The following is a 22296-nucleotide window of genomic DNA, read 5'->3' as shown; positions in this document are numbered from 1 at the left end:
TGAAGACAACTAACTGCTATTCAATCTATAACAGTGAAAAAAGTGTTTGGGTTTTAAATGCACGCTATTGTGACACCAGATATGAGTGGCAATGTGCACTTGCAGAGGTTGGCAGAGTACACGCTGTAGGCCTGACACCCGCTTGAAGACAACTAACTGCTATTCAATCTATAACAGTGAAAAAAGTTTTTTGGTTTTAAATGCACACTATTGTGACACCAGATATGAGTGGCAATGTGCACTTGCAGAGGTTGGCAGAGTACACGCTGTAGGCCTGACACACCCACTTGAAGACAAGTAACTGCTATTCAATCTATAACAGTGAAAAAAGTGTTTTGGTTTTAAATGCACGCTATTGTGACACCAGATATGAGTGGCAACTGCTATTCAATCTATAACAGTGAAAAAATTTTTGTTTTTAAATGCACGCTATTGTGACACCACATATGAGTGGCACTGTGCACTGGCAGAGGTTGGCAGAGTACACGCTGTAGACCTGACATACAGACACTTGCAGACAACTAACTGCTATTCAATCAGTGAAAAAACATTTTTTGTTTTTAAATGCAAGCTATCGTGACACCAGATATGAGTGGTGCCACTGGGCAAGTGGGCACAGTATCCACTGTGAGCCTGACACAGAAGCTGGCAGGCAGGCAACTGCAATTAGATTACACAAAAAAAAATAAGCAGACTGATGTTCTAGCCCTACAAAGGGCTTTTTGGGGTGCTGTCCTTACAGCAGAGATCAGATGAGTCCTTCAGGACTGTAGTGGACACTGAATACACTAGCCTAGCTATACATTTCCCTGTCAAATGAGCAGCAGCTACACTTTCCCTCCTCTATCTAAGAATGCAGCTTCAGAATGAATCTAAAATGGATGCTGTACAGGAGGTGGGAGGGTCTGGAAGGGAGGGTCTGCTGCTGATTGGCTGGAATGTGTCTGCTGACTGTGAGGCACAGGGTCAAAGTTTAGTCAATGATGACGAATAGGGGGCGGATCGAACCGCGCATGTGTTCGCCCGCTATGCTCGCCGGGAACTATTCGCCAGCGAACAGTTCGGTACATCACTAGTGGAGAGTGAACTCTAACCTGCACCTTCTGGGGCTAGAGTTCACTCTCGTGTAATCTGGTGTGTTGCCATGATAACAGTTGTCCAGCTGCAGGTTAGATATGTGACCTTTTTACTTACTGTTTTTTTATGGACGATGCTCTCAGCTGCGCTCCGTTCGAGGCTTCCTGCTTGAAGCCTCGGACTTTCAGACAAACTATATAGGCTGAGCGATTAGTTTTCATATAGCAAGCTTTAGCGTTAAGCCACTTGGTAAATGTTTTTAACCCTTTAACTTAAGACAACGTCTGGGATGACCTTGCACCATGATAACTTCATTGCAAAGGGTCCTTTATAAACCAAATTTTGGATGGAGTAAAGCTTATCTGCATGGTCCCCTCTCCTGTAAAGAAAAAAATTATTAAATAAAGAAATAAATTATCACAAAAAAGTACAATACACAATTGGTGGGAAAAAGTGTTAGCAACAAGTGCTATATACCACCTAAATGGGAACCCCTTATACCACTCTAAATAACATAAAATAAATACATGCAAGAGGTGGAACACTTTAGATGGATCCATAGTAAGTGAACCTCTCCCGTACAGTGCAGACCCGGAAGTGATTGCAGAAGGTCACGTGACGAAGTGGTGTGTCGTGGGAACGTGGTTGCTAGGTAACAAGTATACAGTGGTGAGGGTCGTGGAAAAAAATGCACTGATAGTGCTTACCAAAGCATGGAGAATAGAGAATGACGTAATTCATTGTGAGCCGTGCAGAGCTGACTGAGTCGGAGCGGAGGGTTATCTCTATTCTCCATGCTTTGGTAAGCACTATCAGTGCACTTTTTTTCCACGGCCCTCACCACTGTATACTTATTAACTAGCAACCACGTTCCCACGACACACCACTTCGTCACGTGACCTTCTGCAATCTCTTCCGGGTCTGCACTGTACGGGAGAGGTTCACGTACTATTGATTCATCTAAAGTGTTCCTCCTCTTGCATGTATTTATTTAAAGAAATACATTAAACTTATCTTAGATTCCACGCTGAGGCCAAGTTCTCCTTGCAGTCCATCACTCCTGATCACTGCTGGGGGATACAGGAATGGACGCTTAGGGGATGCACGGAGGGGAGGGCCATTTCATCTTTGGTCATTAATCACCAGTATGCTATGCATGCTGACGACAGATGTCCAGTACGAACAGACTTAACATTACCCAACTCTTGGTCCCGGCTGGCTAATGACACTGCAAAGAGGAAGTTATATCTCCAACGGCATTGTGCTTTATGATGAAACGCTGCACAAAGAGACTCCTCCCACCATGACCACTTCAAATCACTGAAGTGGTCATGGTGCTAGGAGTAACCCTTTAATACCTCAGCTGCTGACATTAAAAGGGCGGCAGGTACTGCTGGAGAGTGTAACTCCGACTAATCCTGAGCTGACCGGGGATACATGTCCTTCATCCTGGTCTGCCTAAGATCAGAGACCTCAGATTTTACGTACCTTTTTTTCCATTTCCGAGATCCAGTCCCTGAAATTGCCTAATCCACCTTTTGTGTTTCTACGCCGACTTTTGGTCTTATCGTCCAATTCAAGAAGAGCACTGGGGACACGTGCATGTGCAGCCAGTGTCATGCTTCTCCCAGTGAGAAGCATTTGAAAAGGTTACTATGAGAGCCAAGTCTAACTCAATCCACACAGCGGAAGAGCCTCTAGTGGCTGTTAGGAAGACAGCCAATAGAAGTGTATTAAACTCTCCAATATCTACTGAATTGAAATGTTTTACATTGCAGGGCTAAAACTACAGCGACCCTGCATTCAGACCACTTCTTTAAGATGAAGTGATCTAGGTGCCTATAGTGTCCCTTTAAGAGACGGCCGTAAATGAAAGGCAAATTCCTACACTGCTTGAATCCATGACATGTTATAACACTACTAAACCTCTGTCCTGAACAGGTTAGAAGGACATTTGGCTTTACAACTGCTGCTTTGATTTTTGTGTAAGGCTGCCCCTACCTGCGTAGGAAGGGTACTTGAATGGTTTAATATCTTTCTGCAGCAGGAATTTTCACAATACATAGTGTGTTTTGCCCCCGGTATTAAATTTCTTTGCATACTGGCCATTTCACCTGTGACTCTCTTTGCTTAACCTGCCAGCCTACACTGTCAGATTACAAAACATGATTCGTATTATCTCAGCATTGTGTTATTTTGACATAGTACTGCAATGATGATATATAATACAAATGTACAGTTCATTAGTTAGTTACCCTAACGGTCTGTGCTATCTTACCTGAAAAGGCATAAGACCATTTACATAATGACATCAGACACTGGCAATGTTGATTCAAATAAAATCAATATGTTTGAAACTCGTATAACTTTTTAGTATAAAGTGTCGTCAGTTATTTTACTCCTGACTCATAGACAAATCATCACAAGTTGACTGAACTCTCAAGAACAGGATTTGCTATTTGTGGAATGTTGACTTTAAGGTTTTTTTTTAATTACAAAAAAAATATGATGGAATGTAAAGACATACGTCTGAATCGTATGGAAAAAAAATCAGGAAAGAAAATGAGGTTTATTAATGGTTTTCTACCGGTAAATATTCAGAAGAAACGCATTACATTTATCATCTTCAAAATTGTACAACAGTATCTCTGAATTGCTTTGAACCAGCCTTGAATGTGAGCATCTCTGAAATGGTACAAAATGATTCAAATTAAGAAATAAGTCATGTAGAAATGGCATTGGGGTATTCCAGCCATTAGTACTGTAAGTTATGCCTCAGGAGGGATAATATACATTTTCATGCATATTTTATTTTTTATCTTCTACCTTCCTTCATTCCTTTTTTTCTCTTAATTTAAACCTCTTTTACTAAGTCTGTTGCATAAGAACATAGTTGCTGTGCTTATTCCATGGCATGCATAGATTATTATTATTATTATGATATTTATATAGCGCCATCAAATTCCGCAGCGCTTTACAATGGGTGGACGAACAGACATGTAGTTGTAACCAGACAAGTTGGACACATAGGAACAGAGGGGTTGAGCGCCCTGCTCAATGAGCTTAGATGCCACAACTCAAACATTTCCTGGTTGAAGGGGATATTTTCTGCAAAAAAAAGAACATTCAGACGTGTCTTTGTATATTGTTAACTGTATAATCTCTTTAATGTTTAAACAGGTAGGAAAGAGTTAATTTGCAGTTTTCCTTTAAAGAGAACGTACAGGTACAATAACAACCTCACTGGAATGAAGTTGTTATTGTGAAAGCAAGTCCCCGGGGTCTACTTCCTTTAGGGGTAACCCCAAAGTTTTCTCTTGAGTGCCATTTAACACCATCCATGTCCTTCAGTTGCTCTCAGATTCTTTATGCAGAAAGTCTCAGACTGCTGCGGACAGCGATGCCACTGATTGGCTGAGAGTTTCCCCTGATGTTCAAAGCCAAGCAGTAGCTACCTTTTTAGAAAATTGACTGAGAAGCCTATGAGTAGCGCCCCTGCTTGACGCTTTCTAATTCAAGCCTTAGATTTTAGTGGATGTTGGTTACACAGAGTGACCATGTGTTGAATTAACTACTTTTGGGTTAAACAGTTCGTTGGTGGTTTAACCCCTCGAGAAAAGCCGATGCTGGGGGACCTCTTTGCACCATAACAGCTTAATCACTTTAATGACAGCCATTGCAAATAGCAACTGCTCCCTAGGAGTATAACTTACTGGAACATTTATAATCTGGTGCTGTAATATGATCACACAACTCTAGTAGGGTTATTCAGTTAAGTGAGAATTCAAAATAAATTCAAAGTGAATTTCAATTTTAAGGTCAAAGTAGCCAACTGAAAAAATGCTATAATTCAGCTATGCTTCCAGTTCAGCTACTTTGGCCTTACATTTGAATTCACTTTAATTCTCACTTTAGTTTATAACCCTGTAATCCTAACCCTAGCTAGGCTTAAATAAAAAAAAAATACTGAAAATGCTAATGTGGAAATGTGCGTTTGTGTGTGAGGGGGAGGGAGGTGTCTAAGGCTTGCACCTGCCTTAGGGAACCAAAGTGTAGGTCAAACTGCTTGAAAATGGCTTGACCCGTAAATGGGGTATGGCACCCAAAGCCTCAGCATGTAGTGGTTATGGTGTTTTGACTGCCCCTTTAAATTACAATTTTTCCTCTTCATCTTTTCATTTCTGTGTTATTTATAGCCACATATAACCTCTGTATAATTATATGACTGTTATTTTTGTCTTGATCTATTATAATTTCATAAACACAATAGAGTAAAAATACCTAATGAACCCTCTCCAAAAAAGAAAACTGAACAGAACCATAAAACACCATCTAAACTTAACTTTCTGACCCTCATGCTGTTTCACCCTAGTTAGTAAGTAATCACCTTTTTTCCAAGGGCAAGCACAGAGTTAAAGGGGCAATGTGAACATAAAACGTGATAAAATGCATGGCATGTGGCATCACAAAAAAAAAGTACACTTGTCCAAAGTCACATGGTGCCCAGTCTGGTGATTTTATATTCCACGGAATGAAGAACTCCACTGTAGAAACTTTTATTTAAACAAACACACATCGAAGTACATAATCTTGTCACATTTCTACTGAAATGTAAATAGACAAACCTGTGACCTCACAAACAGGTGACAGCTCATGCCAATTTATGTATGAACTTAAGTTACCAGCACCCAGTGCTACCCCACCCCCTGCATCCCTCCCGGCATCCTTACTAAATAATTCATGGTTAATAAATGCTAGCCAGCCTGGAGGAGGGGGAACACCACATAATACAGGTTATAGGAGCTCCTTATCTATATATCTATAGCCATAACTATATCCATATAAAGACAGGAATTCACTCTACAAGGAGGGGAAGGGAGGAAGGGGTGAGCAGGAAGGTGTTAGGGGGCAGCTTGCTGTAACAAACTTAATTAAAGAATCCAAATAAATATGAATTAAGAGCTTAATCTGCAGGGAAGGAAAGTGAGAGGCTGCTGAACTCTACAGGAGCTGTGTTTATTTTATTTTTTTTTATCCCTCCCTTACCACCTCCCTGCCTGGGCTGGTCACAGAAGAAAGGAGTGGTTAGTAGAGGGGAGGTGGACCTATTCACTATTAAATGTGAATTCAGTAGAGCATTAGTAGAACTTGCACAGCTGTACACCCAGCTTTCTCAGGGCTTTGCTTCAGTCCCTCATGCTCTCCCCCCCTTCAGAGACTGAAATCCAGCCCTCTGCCTGCACAGTCACACTTGATCTATGTGTCTTGATAGCATTTTCAGCCAGAGTCATTGACAGCAGCAGGCAGAGAAAGTAGTGAAAGACAAGGAGTGGGGACTCCTCATACCAACTGGGTCTTGCAGGCAGCAGCTGGCCAAGTCTTTCTTTAATTTTTTTTTTTTTTTTGGAGTGGGGGCTATGGTTCATAACTCCTTGGAACTAAATTTGTAAAACCACAACTACTGTACCTTCTGTTACATTGCTTCATTGATTTGCCTTCTGCGCCCCTTTTGTTTGTCTTGGAGCAAAACTTAATGTGAGCAGAGAACTCACCTGTAGAATCCTGGTGACTTTCTACTGAGCCTGGGGACCCCTTCCTACATAAGTCAGGTAAGTCTAGTATTCGTAGTAACACGTAACCTGCTCTGTGTCATAGGCTAAAAATAGTGTTTGGTGGAAGTGAATGTGAACTCCTTAAAATGGGGTGTTGCTTGCTTTAACCCTGCTGCAATGCTGAGCTGGCACTGTGAGGATGGCATGGATGCCCCGGCACCTTGCAGCCCTTCCCCCTGGCAGTGCCAGCAGTCCTGCCTTGGCCATGTGGAGTTGATGAGATCAGATGCATGGTGTCAGGAGTATACCCAGGAGAGCCCAGTGCTGTCTTCCCACTGCCCTCACTGGTGTAGAAATAAAGACAGTATTTTTCAATATATGGGCAATGCCAGCTTAATCTTTGGTGCCAGGTGGGAGACGTCAAAGGACTTGGGTTAATTGAAACACTTTGCTACTAAGACAGATGAGATAAGTGCCTGAGTCAGAGACTATATACATTAGTGTATAAGCTTTAACACAGCCCCTGGATCATGTGCTCTCCTCCATAAGACTGCTAACTCACTTCTTGTAATAAAAGGCTGTATTATGTCTGTACAGAGAACATATAAAGCAGAACCCTTTTCACAAAGATCACATGCGTCAAAGTGTGGCTCCAGCTCGGGGGTCATTCTATAAAGGGCCACTCAGAGGTCAAGAACATGCAGAACATAAAAGGAGGGCTATGCTGGTGCTTAGTGGAAGAACATACCTGGACAATTCATTGCTCCATGTTTGCAATTTATATATTACCGCTGATCTGCAACACGCAATTTGTGTTTCAAGACTACAGCTCATAATCCCATTAGCCTCAGGCAAACTTGTCCAAACTTTTTTTCCACTTGTTCTTCCTGGCCTACAATTGCACATATCTACAAATACCTGCCAACCAGAAATGTGGTTTGTGTACACTCAACAATAGCCAGTGGCTGGCAGAGAATTGTGTGAGTTGTAGTCCATAAAGAACTGCAGGACTAAAAACTGGGTGCCCCATGGCTATTCAGCATAAAACCTTTCTTAGCTACAGGTTACTTATTTTATTGTAGATGATCCCCCCACCCCCGAAATGCATCTACTTATAAAGTTAGTAGGAATTTTGGTACCCAAGTTATATAAAATAACAAATGGTCTTTGAAAGTTTTTCACATTGACCTGGATGCTCACGTATTTACTACATACATTACAAGAAGATTGACACCGTTCAGTTTACTCTTAGTGGCTGTTTCAGTTCATGACAATAATACCTTTATTTTTATTTGGTTGTGATCTAACATTTTATGGTCACATCACTGGCAGTAGTGTAGAACACTTATCAAATCTTTATTTGTAAAGTGTGAAACGTAGTGATAGTTGTAAGTTTTCATATTTGCTATACATGAGATTATTCAATTTCTTACCATGCAATTTAATTTATGTAAAGTACCAATAACACGCTACCAGTCACTTTTATTAAACCTTTATTTATTTACTTACTGACTTTTACATTTAAATTATTTTTTGATCACACCACTGTCTAGCTGACTAGGTTTACACATAAGATGGCATACATCGAAACATTACATATAATAATAATACTAATAGAGCTAAAAAGGTACTGTGAAGGTACATATTGATACAGAAAGGGTCTGCTCTAATGACCTAACAGAAGGTATGGGGTGTTAGAAGAGAGTAAAGCAAAGGCGATCATGTGATTTTAGGGGAGATTTGCTGGAATATGGAGATGACTGTCTCATAGTAGTGGGAGTCAGGTAAAACAGTATGTCACATTCTTGAAATTTAGAGCATATCTTTAAGGGTGTATATAGTTATTGTATGAAGAATGTTTAAAGTTGTGGAATATGGGCAACTGCCTGATATAAAGGGGTCTGTTCACCAAATAGCTGTAGGCAGTTGACAACCAGTTGGTAAAAGTAAAATTAAACCAGCAGAGTTTATTAATATTTCCAACTCAACGCATTGTTCCAAATTTTGCAAGTTGGTTGTAAATTTGCCATTACTCACTGATTTGTGCATATACCCCATGGTGACTAGCTACAGTAAGAGAAGGTGTTTTTTTATTTATTGATAACTAGCTTAGCGTGAGAACTCCTGTCATGACAAATAACCCTCATATATTTTCAGTTGTCACATACCGAACGCAATCCATGTAACCTACGTCTTTTTCTTCGTGATGGATTTTTATGCTCAGTTTACATTTGTAAGAAAACACTGTAAGTGTAGTGTGATTTCTGAAGCAAAATCAAACATAGGTTTACCAAATAAAGTGTGAATTGTCAGAGATTTAAAGTGAACTTCAAATTTTAGTCCAAGATAGCTGAATTTGGAAAATTCTCCAAGTCAACTATGCTTTGAGTTTGGCTGTTTTGGCCCAAAACCCTGAAATTCACTTTTAATTGCCATCAATTAAAATGTTAGTGAATAACCCAATCAGAATTTCGGGGGTGCTGTACAATTCCATAAATCAGTCTTGTTCTATTGGCAAGGATATCAAAGTCAATACTAAACTAGCAATTGTGAAATACAATTGCTTGTTCCTGGGAAAAATGTGCAAGAAGATGCAATAAAATACTTAACAATTGTTGGTCATAACAAACATGACAACATCTATGACAAGTGACTAAGCTATGTGCTGTAAAAATGTGTATAAGTAATAATTTAGTATCTGTATAATAGTAATGTAAACAATCGGGTTATATATTTTATATAAGGGTTGCTTCAGCTAGATTTTATACTTTCAAAATTATTACTTTAATTGTCTTTTGCATATCTTTGTAGCCACCCACCGCCATTTGTTTTGGCCAGATAATGTTTTATATAGCTTAAAAATACCTGGAATCCAGTGCTGGGCCAAGTCCCCCCCGATTAATTTCCGTTTCTGCTGGTCTACAATTCTCACCACAGAAGCAGTAAGTTTACTAAAGTCATTTATTCACTAAACTGTAAGTTGTGGAAAATGATCACGGCAATTACAAATTCAGGGTCAGAAATGGCCCAAAAGTAGCCCATATGTAAAAGTTCTCAAACTTATTTTTTTTACAATTTTGGCTTGCAATTATTTCTCCACAATTTCCATTTTAGCGGGGAAAAAATCCAAGTGGTTTATTTGCTAAACGGCAAGTAGGGCTAGATAGAGAAACATGATGTGTAGAATATGGGGCAAAATATCTAAATAAGAGATTTTCCCCCCCAAATCTGTTCATACCACTACACACTATTTAGTGAATAAACCCTAAAAGCTGAAAACGTAAAAAACTTTTTAAAAACTTTAACAAAAAAATAATTCTTTAGCTTTTAATTATCAGAATTGCGAATAGATTTCCTTATGAATATTCTCTTCAATCTTTTACCACATTGCAATGCTACACATAAAGGTTTAATCAAATTGTTATGTATTGAAAAACTGAATTGCTAAATTTAGGATAAAATAGCAATAGTGACTATAGTGAGTTGGAGAATGTTTCCTACTTAGAATGTTTGTCTACATTCTAACTTATTTACTGAAGTGAGAATTTAAAGGGAATTCAAAGTGAATTTCAAATTTAGGGCAAAATAGCTGAACTAGAAAAAAATGTCAGCTATGCTTCCAGTGCAAAAATTTTGATCTAAAATTTGAAATTCAGTTTGAATTGTCACTAGAGTGAATAACTCTGGTAGATTGTTTTTCCAGTTTAGCTATTTTGACATTAAATGTGGAATTCCTAGAATGCTTACTTTAGTCTTTAGTTAGTGGAATAGCCCTGTATGTCTTATGTGTAACATTCATGATTGTTACAAGTGAAGAATAAAGTTTATTAGGTGTATAGTACATGAAAAGGGTACTTTTGCTAATATAAACTGAATTTCTGATTAAACGCCATACAGCGGAATTAGAAATACAGACTACGTGGCTCATCACCTGCTTTGATACCAGAAATGGTAAAAGCAACTGGCTGTTCAGAAATGTCTTTTTCATAATCATTAACATTTCTGCTTTCAATGAATGTGTAGCAGCAGTAGTTAAGTTCAAACAAATTGGGGTTGATATTTAAACGTTAAAAAAAATGCCTTTTTTACTGTGGCAAATTGAAAGTTTAAAATGCACTTTTATTCACTGTTTAGTGAATAAACCCCAGAGTGATGATGATGCTCTGAGAATGGGGTTTCTGTTCTTATTTTAGGCTTTTAATCTGATGTTTGATATGTAGGCGATACGTACAAATATACAAGTACCTATGAGACTTTACTTAATGCATTCGAGATACACCATGCAGTGCTCTTATCTCCAACTAATCTCAGCGCAGAACTGGGACATGTCCTAGCCTGCACAAAACTGGCTAGAGTTACACTTTGGGGCAACATCTGTAATTTACAGCTGTCAACATTAATTTAGTCTCTCTCAAAATGAATATGCTGGAGAAAGGATGGGGATGAATGGACTATGTGATTATGTATCCCCACTTCTCCCAGTCAGGGCCTGATTTCCTTTTAGGCAGAGTAGTCACCTGCCAACAGGCGCTTGTCCACTAGGGGGCGCCTGTTTTCAGCACTTACAATGTGCCATTTTGAGCTTAAATAGGCTGGTGGGGAGAGATAAGTACAAGGAGCCTTGGTCAGTATCCTCTGTATTTCGGTAAGCTGTAATAGCAGACCTGCAAGAACAATTATAGAGGGTGTAAAACTAAGCGAGGTCCCAGCTCCTCTAGTGTTTCTATGTGAGCCTGAGTGTCCAACCATCCACCCACTAACATACTGTCACACAAGGAATGCCTTGAAGAATGAGCAGGGGGAGCTCCAAGTGATGCACACTGTGTAACCACTCGGTAATCGGCTGATTGCTCTACAAAAGAAATAGGAGGGTGAGGACTTTACAAATAACCCTTTAAATGCCATCACGCAAAGCCAGAACCTGACATTAAACCCTTTATCTTAATCTCATGTCTAACTCCTTTTAAAAGCTAAATACCTCTTGTGCCCCAATACTACAATCAAACCAATCTCTAACCCTAAACTCAATAATCCTAAAGCACTACATGTATCTAAATGCAAAATTTAACCCCACTCTAATCCTAAACTGCTCTTATACTACAATGTTAACCCCTCTCAAGCTGTTACTCTTCTTATCACTAAACAGACTACGTAATCTAACTCTGATGTTACGCCCGCCCTCTCTAACGTTAAAACCTCCTTTAGCCTAACCACTTCTAACGTTATCTTTAATTTGCGTGCATTTACACAGCTACATACACTCACTATACTCACAGATTCAAACACAATATAATACATGCATGCAGTTGTCAAATATGAATATGTTTTTAGATGATTTTAAAATCAGGGGGCGCCTTAACATTCTGTACCTACAAGCCCCCTGACATGTAAATTCGGCCCTGCTCCGGCATGTCAGTAATAGGAGAGGGATCGAATTAAAGACAGCAGATGCAAATAGTAAATCTCTAGCAGGTCAGAAGATGTATGCCATATCCGTAACCCTAATTACATGTATTGGGGAAATAATGCTATCTTGGAGTTCGGGAAATGTTTATAAGTCTCTGAAGTCTGCTTTTTTATGTAAGTCATCCTACTTTTTTATTTAAGTAATAATCAAGAATAACTTGAGACAGGAGTCTTCATTGCACCATACCATAACCTGTGCAAGGAGTTTCGGTGTTTATGAGGCTTGAAGTCCACCATTATAAACGATCTAGCTTCAAATTGCAAAATAATCTGTTGGCACTCGAATGGTTAAATCCAGTAAATAAAAAGTAAATGTGTGTGTTCATGCAAATATTCACTTGTCATTCATGTCAAATGCAAGCACTAGATTGGTTTGTTTTAAAGTTGTATTGATCGTTGCGTGCAGGTCCAGTGAGGTATGGCACTATTTCTAACTCTTATCAGGGTTATTAGCTAAAGTTAGAAATGTCAAGAATTCAAGGTGAATTCAGAATGAATTTCAAATTTAAGGCCAAAGTAGCTGAACTGGAAGCATTGTGCACTTGGAGAATTTTTCCACTTTCACTATTTTGGCCTCATATTTTAACTTCACTTTTAATACCCCACAGAGCTTACTTGAATGGCAGGGTGAATAACCCTGGATGCATAATTTTGCCTCTTTGTTCCAATGAAATATACAAAGTTATGTACACAGTTTATGCGTTGTCACAAGGACACTATTTAGTTAACCCTTTATTGTTAGGGGTGGAATGTGATCACAAGCTGCTGTGTGTGACTCTGCTAGGGCAAGGATTTTTTTCTGCCCTTCGTAAAAATCTATTTTACCCCCATGTATTCGCCATGTCTGCTTCATATTTCTTCAGTATCCCTTTCCCCCATCTTTTAGCTTATCTTGTTTCTCCATCTGCCAGTCCCTTTCTCGCTTTGACAGTCTCTATTTCTGTTTGCCAGGCAATATAATAGAAAAAAATAATCTATTGCTAAAAAAGTATTGAAACAAAATTAGACGCTCGTCTGTTATGTTGCCAGTATGTTTAAAGTGCTGTGAGGAAAGGCCACCTTTCTGGAGGTCACTGAGCCTCATTACGAGTGGGTATAGATTTAGTTCAAGTGCTTGATCTAGTTATATCTCGTAGAAGGCAGGCCGACAGGTATCACTGCACAAAATCACAGCTGAGATTTGAATGGGAAGCATGGGAGCTGAACAGTCCCGATCAATTACTTTAAAAACCATATGGTGCTTTCTGTACCTGTGTCTCTAAGGAATACATGATCACAGTGCCCTGAGCCTGCCGCTGTGAATGCCTAACAAGTCTTTCCTTATTTAGTTGGTTACTATGAATGACATAGAAGATGCTGTGAGTGTTGTTTTTTCTGGATAGATTTCAAGGCTATATGCTTGTATGGATCAGATTGGTCTTTCTGAAATGTACACAGTTGTTTGTGGGAACTGGCTCCATATAGCCATTTTTATAGTGAATGTACTGCGGCCAAGTGCAGGCCAGTGTACACATTTTTAAATACTGTACAATACATAATGTATTGTACAGTATGTGTGAATTGTGCACATGATGAGATTGCAGAACCACACAGTACAGGTGTGACTGAACTCAGCACGAGTGTAGCTATGATTAGAACCACAACGTATAATGCTGATTACAGTCACAAAGGGTGTAGCTATGATTAGATCCACGTAGCTTGTCATAGTGAATAGAACTACAAATAGTGTATGTGGCCCAATTATAACCACATAGTGTAGCAGTGATTCGAACTACAGTGTTTGATTGTAGTCCAATTAGAACCCCAGTGTGTAGTTGCTGCGATTATTAGAACCACAGAGTATAACTATGATCATGACCTCAGAGTACTTAGCCTTTATTATAACTATAAAAAATGATAGCTGTGTTCAGTCCCAATAAAAACACAAATGTAGTGAACTAAAAACTCAATTTCAACATTTAGACCAAAAGTGCTGGCTTGCAAAAACCAAAATCTCAGAGAAATCAGCTGTAGTGTTTATAGACAAAAACAAAATTTCTCTCAAAATTTATCTCAAAATGTAGCAATTTGGTTGTCAGTTCACTCCAGTTTGCAGAATTTAGTGAGCTTTGTGACGAACTTAAATGAACACAAATGTTTGCAAATATATAACTCGTATCTCACCTTTGGCTTATAATGATATATTTCTTATTGCATAGTTTTAACAGTGCACTTAGCTCTGTACACACCATTCTGCAGAGCATGAATAGGCCATACACTGGCTTGCTTAAAACACCTAGGTCAACTCTGTTTTTTTATGAGTCTTTCATATAGATAAGATCTTTATGAAATACTCATGTTGACTGTATTGGCACTTCATTGAAATTCCAATGCAATCAAACGATAAAGGACATTTAAAGTAGGGAATGCTTTGTCTTATGAGCAAAGTCAAAGGTGACAAAAGGTGCCAGATTTTGTCAATTCCTCCAACCATCACTAGTGACAACATATCACTTATTATTATTATTTTATTATTTATATAGCGCCAGCAAGTCCCGTACACATCACGAATGCCTCCCAACTGTCCTGATTTTGGCGGGACAGTTCCGATTTTCAGGTCACCTTTGATCCCTGGTGTCCCATTTTTGGGAACAATCATAGCGGGAACACATCATTAGACATGATTGCGCAATGTTCAGGACACAAGGACCATGCAGGCAGCACTGCATATCCTGCCCTCAGTGGTGAAAAGGCAGCCTGGTGTGCATTCATGTCAAGCTGACCTGTCATTAATTCAGAGAGGCCTCTCCTCTTTCCAGAAGGGTCCATCTCTTTGGGACACAGCTAGTGACGCGATTGTTTCACTAGTCTGCCCCTAAACCTCCCTCCCACCAGTACTCAGGACCTGGAGTTGGGTGGTATGCATCATTTGAGTTGTTCTGTGGATGACCCTGCAGTCTCGTGGATTCATCCGTAGACCTCTGTGTTGTACTCTCGGGCATGCATGAGAATATGGCAGTGATGCTGGCTCTTGGTGTCTGAAGTGCCAAGGGCCGAAGAAAGAACATGGCAGCTCCCACAAGAGAGCGCTTCAGGTTAGTATATCTAAATTTAGTTTCACCTACAGGCAGCTGTACACAAAGTGGCATGTTACTTTAAAGAATCTTTGCATTGTATGGCACAGTATGGCAGAGCCACTTTAAATCTAAATTTAATCCCACTTTGATACTGATCCACTTAGACAAAGATGTTCTTATAGATGGGAAGAAATAAGAGAACTAATCATAGTGTAGTAAGTACATTTATTACAAAAGAAATTAGAAAACAAATAACACACTCACAAGAATGATTGCACAAATGCAAGGAGTTGTGCAAATAAAGCAATGCCACTTGGGCGTTATCCCACTGCTCTTTTTACCTTCTCTATAACATCCTGAATCCAGTTACAATGTATATAGCCGGTCGTACTGCGCAAATGAGTTGCCTGGTGGGGACCTTGCTGTTTTGTCCCTTCAGTCTTTGGACTTCCTCAGGACCTCTCTTCTACCTTTTGCTTCAGCGTTTAAATACCCTGTTGCTTTGTGCCTTTGTGGTCCCGCACTTGTGCATCTCAGCACTGACTCCCATGTTGTGACTCCTGGGGTTGCTAGACAAGCATGCGCTATCCAGCAAGAACCATAAAATAACTTTATTGAAGAATGCTATACAGGTAGTCCTAACTTGCGGCTTACCTCCATAATGACGCCTTGAACTTACTACGAGCTCTCTAGCGCAGGGATTATATTCCCCACATTAGCGACCTGGTCTGGACAGCAACTAGATGCGCTTTCATGAATTTACCAGACTCTGATCCCCTTAAACGAAACTGGACATCCTCACACTCTGCATGAGGACATCCAGCCTCAGTGAAATCCCCATAGGAAAGCATTGATTCATTGCTTTCCTATGGGGAAGGCCTAATGCGCTCTCAGTGTTTGGCTCACATGTGCCTAAGGTCCCCTCATTGGATAACGGAGAAGGTGGCAGCAAGGTCTCCACAGATCCCCAGGTAAATCAGAAGGAGGCCCTGGGCCAACTCTCAATGGTGTGAATGTGACATATGGCCTGGCAGATTGCCATTATTCCCTAATCAGGGCATGTAAATAAAGGTATATTTGAAATTGTGATAGATATCCAATTCAGTGGGCCATTCTTACACCCACACCTGAGTCTCCATGGCTCCTTCCAAGATAAAATTCCAGCGAAAAAGCTGAGACTACCTGGCACTTTTATTGCCCATATTGCCCGTTATGTGTACCCATAACATCCAGCATACAATGTCAATGCTCTCTAATCACTATCTATTCAATACTCTAACCAGAAATGAATTGCCCAGACTGCCCGACACAATATCCATATATACCAATATATAAGGCACAAGGCATGCTTTCTCTAGTCTTTACTTTTGAAAGTTATTTATTAAACACATTTCAACTCTGCTCATTAAAATAAGCATCAATATAAATAAACTTCCTGTCACTGTAGTGAATCTCTCCTAGATGATGATAATGCAGTACACTTGGTGATAATGATAGTGCAATACACTTGTGCACAATTTGCATTATTTACCCTGGGTACCATGGGCCAATTCCTACTTGCCGTGGTGATCCGAAATTATAAAGCATATTCTCTGTTTGTTGTGCAAGCAAATAATGAAAAATCCACTTTATATACTAAACAAATAGACAGTGAATCAAAGGTATGGAAAGATATTTTCCATATGTATGCTTAATACCATACTTTTGCAAAGTTTTATTTCAATTCCTAGGGAATTGGTCTTGTTACCATACCCCTCACAAAAAAACAAAAAAAAATACATTTAGGTTTAAACTGACCACATGTTGATGTAGAACCACCTTTATTTTATAAATGTATCCTTGAAATGTGCATTTTTCGTAGATGTCCCAAATCGTACCATGATCCTAGTTGTAACAAAATGGATTTAATAAGGTTCGACACCCCAGCCTGTGCGTTTCAGGAATATATTGCCACCACCATAAATAGACAATAGTGATATATATAATTTTATACTCTGACATACTCCATTAGAATATTACTACACACACAAACACTTCAAAGACCCAGCAAAGGAGGTTGTGCTATAATTTGCAGATCTGGGTTTACAAATGAATATAATTGTTTATGTGATTACTTTATATTTGTTTTTTTGGAAGCTTATTACTGCTGACAGATGTCTATTCCTGTTGTACAGTATCCCAGACATCAGCAGAAAATTAGGAGGTTAAGCTTGTTAAAATATTTTCTTGCTATAGCTGCATTTTTTGCGATGGCATTAGGATGACACTTTTCCAGTAGACATGACATTTGTTGTCAGTGTTTTAAATAATGGATAATCTGGGTAACACACGGGTGAAATGGGATAAAAGGGCTTTGCTGAGAAAAGCAATGCAACTATATCAGAGTGTCTGCAGAGAATGATAAGGAGAATATTGTTACAAGTACATAGCACCATTGTTGCCAAAACAGAAAAGTCGTGTCATGTTAAAGGGACACTCAAAGCACCAAAACCACATCATCTTAATATAGTGGTTTTGTTGCTAGATGCTAACCCTTTTCTTGGACAATTTAAAACATTGTCTTTTCTTATAAAAGTCAGTTGTTTATATTTGTCCTGAGAACACCCCCTAGGTATTAGGGTGTTCCCTTAAAGGAGTTAGAAATACAAAGATGAATTTCTAACACTAATGTCTTCCACAGCCCCTGTGGCCCCCTCCCCGGGTCCCTGCTGGTTGTAAAGGGTTAAATGTCCCTATAATCACTTAGCTGATTTCAGCAATGAGGTCTCTCGGCCCTGGGTCGTGCTCCACCTCCTCCGACGTCATCCTAATGGGGGACATAATGCGCATGCGCAGCAAGTGCCATGCCCGCATTAGACCTTTCGCATAGGAAAGTATTGCTGACTTCACTGAAGAAGCAGCAAAGAGACTCTCTCGGCACAGTAATAAAGGATATTCTAACTAATTTTACTTTTTTTTAAGTTCACTTAATTGGAATGTTTCTTTAAGACATTTTGTTTTTGAAGGATTGAGAAATATTGGATTGGTGGAGTGCAGCACTGTAGGTCCTCAATGTGTAGCTATGAGAAACATCCGATTGGATCAACCTTTATTAGTGTTCATGGTCTCATCATAGGTATATGGGTCTGTTGCTATGAAATTATCACGGCTATGTATTACAAGTAAGTTTTATGGTTTTATAACGTGTTTATTTATTTTATTTTTTTTAAAAGGGGTCCTGAATCTAAATCTACAAGAAAGAGTCTAAATTGAAAAATAAATATATTCATTTTTAACGTTGGAGTTCTTGTAAGATATTTGTGGCAGGCTGTGTAACAGGTCTGTAAATACAAAAAAATTAAGCACCGTGCTCAAACTCCCACTACTCCTGGCCGGCAGCAATTATTATAGTATACATTTTTATATACAAAATACATTTTTATTATCACTCCAGTTGCCATTGCCACGGCCTGTAAACAAGCTAAGTTTACTGTTGCATAGTTCTGCTTAAATGAAAACTCTAATTAAAAAAACCCACAAATAAAACAATATATTTAGTTTATATGGCTTATAACTGTACATCAGTGGCTTCCATTTTTAGGTAAACACAAATAAAAAACAACCAGAAAATGTATCTGAAATTATGTTGTGAGACAGACTCCTTTTCAAATCCCCAACTGTTCTTTGTGAAATCATCAATCCTGATTCCTTTTGTCACAGAGACGCACTTTTCATGCTGGTGCCTGATATAAAATAGATTAACAGAGTTATTTACTAAAGTGAGAATTCAAAGTGAATTTCAAATTTAAAGGGACTCTCCAGTGCCAGGAAAACAAACTCGTTTTCCTGGCACTAGAACATCCTAAAGTTCTCCCCTCCCTCCTGCCCCCCATCCCATGTTGCTGAAGGGTTTAAAACCCCTTCAGACACTTACCTGAATCCAGAGCCGAGGGACATCGGCGCTGGGACAAGCTCCACCCATGCCCGGCACTGGCTTCACATGCACATTAGACCTCCCCATAGGAAACCAGAAAGTCTTTAAGAACCCGGAAGTCCCTCTAGTGGCTGTCTGGTAGACAGCCACTAGATGAGGACTTAACCCTGCAAGGTAATTATTGCAGTTTATACAAACTGCAATAATTACACTTACAGGGTTAAGGGTGATGGGAGTTGGCACCCAGACCACTCCAATGGGCAGAAGTGGTCTTGGTGCCTGGAGTGTCCCTTTAAGGCTAAAATAGCCAAACTGGAAAAAATTTCTAAGTCAGCTGTGCTTTTAGTTCGGCAACTCCAGCCTTAAATTTAAAATTCGCTTTGAATTACCACTTTAGCAAATAACCCTGTCTGTTTCTGAATATTTTTCAGTCCGGAGCCTCTAGAGGCTGTCTCTCTGACAGCCACTGGGAACGTGGTTATTGCAAACAGCAAATCGTTCCATTTCTCAGAAACTGTGCGGTAAATACTTTGTTAAGATGAAGTGTTTTGGTGCTCAGACTGTCACTTTAAAACAAGGAAGTTCTTTTGTTTATTTTGAAATCCTACAAGTGCTTTCCTTCATGATAGAGAAATTAATTTCTATTTTTTTTAATTTCACCCGTACATCTGTACACTAGGCTGGAGCAATGCTTTACAGAGTTGGTATAAATAGTTTTCCAGGGCTGATTTTTATTTCCTGTCCAGCAGTGGACCTTTAATGCCATCATCATGATCTAATCTCCCAAGGCTCTGTGCCAGCATTAAATGTTCTATTTATTTATGTCTAAACAACCTTGCTGTCACTAAATTAGTGTGACATCCCATTTTGACATGAGGTCTTTAAAGTGCACCTGTCATGACCAACATGACATTGTCACCAGAAAATGTATTTCCACAAGTCAATGTAAAACAATAATACAAATAGGTTAATATGCTTTCCATGTTACCACGTTACAGTTAATTAAGGGGAAATTATTTCTTGAAGATCTATTAGTGTTTCATTTTGGGGGCTGTCATCTTGGAATTATCACAATTTCTAAACCTTTAGTAAAAGTTACTGATATTTAAAACAGTACTGCAGGGTGTATGTGATATCAATAGCCAAGCAGTGTCTGCAAGTTTAAGAGAGCTACTAAAGTGGCTTCCTGGCCTTTGATGGAGTTTGAATTTCTGGTATGATGCTGGACGTCCTCACACTGTATCCAGCAACTTCTAAAAGCACTGAGGCAATGCTTTCCTTGGGAGAAGGCCTAATGTGCGCGGCGGTCCTCGTGCATGCGCATTAGATCCCCTCCATCGGTTGGCAGAGGACGAGCCTGACCCTGCGCCAAGGGACTTCGGCATTGGAATCAGGTAAGTGAAGTTATTTAACCCTTTACTTGCCAGTGTAGGGGGGGAGTGAGGGAAGGGAGCAGAGGAACCCTGTCTGCAGCATTTGTTTCCAGGATTGAATTTCACTCAGTTCTGGAAGAAGAAGGGCCTCTACAACCACTAGATGTGCATTTAACCCTGTAATGCAAACATTTAACTTTATATAAAACTGCAATGTGTTACATTACAGGGTTAAAATGACAGGGCCACTGCATAATTTAGATGTACCGTGTGTGAATGCACAATTTATTTTTTTTAATTTTCCTGGTAAAAGAACCACTTGTTCAGAATGAAGACAACCTATTCTATGTTTCATATGAAACAATAGTTTGTTTCATTGTGCAGATGTATGGAACAATAGTTTTGTTTATGTTTTTTTAAAGCAGGATCCAGAAATGAAGACGGTTTCTATTGATTGATAATTTTTTAACCATGAAGTACATAATTAGGTTGTGTTATTTGATGTGCTGCGGAAGTATACCCAAAACCTTGTTATTGTCAGTAATGAGCACCTGTATGTTAAAGTAAAGGCCTAAACTCACCTATGATTAGCTAGAACTGGACTGTGAAGCTGTGGGAATTGTAGAAATGTACACATGTAGAATTAAATATTTGTTGACCAAAATGCATAAGTTTGAAAGAGGGGCATCCTATGTAGATCATTATACAAACTAGGTGACAAATAGTCTGTAGGTGCTGTCCTTCATTTTTTAGTGAAACCATTTTGGAGCACAAAAGTACAGCGGTGACTGCCACTATTGGCGGTGATGCACCAGGAGCTGAAAAGGATCCTATAATGAAGTTGATGGGGCTTGCAAGGCAGAACTTCAGGTGAGTATATCTCCTGTTCCTGTTCTTGCTCGGACATCACACCTCAAGCCAACATGCCACCTTATGGGGTCTTATTAAAAATAGGCAAAGACTCCAAAACTGACAGAACCAATTGATTACAGGAACGGGGTGGGTGGAGAGGTTCTACATGAGGTATCTCAGATTCTGAGCCTCAGATGTTTATGAACTACAACTCTGTGGTCATTCAAAGAATTGAATTCAAATCATTCTGTAGGTCATCAACCTGGGGGAGGGGGGCAGGGTTTGAAGTCACTGTTCTACATATGTTGTGCTAAGAGAAATAGCTGTTAAATACCAATGCCAACTTCGAGTTTGGTATTCAATTCATGCAATTCGCTGTTTAGGGGTAAACACGCACATCAACGAGCACTTGTTATACCATAAATACTGAGTTACTGTTTAGACCCAGGTATGCTGTATACATCAGAGAGAAGTATGGTGCTTCCCATGCAAGGAGTACAATAGCATGTATGTTTCGATTTTGCTTCTTTTAAAGGAAAGAAAACGCTTAGTTTCTTTTGGAAAATGTAGGCATTGTAAGTTCAAACGAACACAGTGAATGACGCTGTAGCTAGCTTACAAAACCGATTCTTACTTTGTTTCCTCATTATACAAATAACCAGTTACACTTTTATTCCAAAAGAGGAATTCTATACTATATTATATTACATGAGTTTTTGTGCTGTAGATCTCCAACAGTCTTAGTTTAACAATATTGCAAAACTTATTGTTTGTTGGTTGGCTTCCATCCCACACTAAAGATGCAAAGCCTTCTGGAGTAAATATAGAGTCATGACACTGTAATTGACACATAATGCATTGTCAAACCTGCTTGATTATCCAGAAATGCAACATAATATTTAAAGGGACACTATAGACATCAGAACAAGTACAGCTTAATTTGCCTGAGCAATGGAAACGCAGGTCTGTATTTGCTGTAAGGCCACCAAGGCCATTGCCTCAGGGCA

General features: G+C 39.3%; 1 protein-coding gene across 3 annotated transcripts in view; it reads left to right on the top strand.

The window, feature by feature from the left end:
- The first annotated feature begins 6230 nt into the window (after positions 1 to 6230).
- SLC4A4 (solute carrier family 4 member 4) overlaps positions 6231 to 22296 on the top strand; it is a 237617-nt gene continuing 221551 nt past the window's right edge. For all 3 annotated transcript variants that reach the window (XM_063458670.1, XM_063458672.1, XM_063458671.1), the window contains exon 1: positions 6231 to 6686. The gene's annotated coding sequence lies outside the window, so the exon portion shown is untranslated. The remainder of the gene's footprint in view (positions 6687 to 22296) is intronic.

This window comes from Pelobates fuscus, chromosome 6, assembly GCF_036172605.1.
Source record: "Pelobates fuscus isolate aPelFus1 chromosome 6, aPelFus1.pri, whole genome shotgun sequence".
In the NCBI taxonomy this organism is placed as follows: Eukaryota; Metazoa; Chordata; class Amphibia; order Anura; family Pelobatidae; genus Pelobates; species Pelobates fuscus.
The sequence above is the reverse complement of the archived record's forward strand: the minus strand, read 5'-3'. Positions and strand labels throughout refer to the sequence as shown.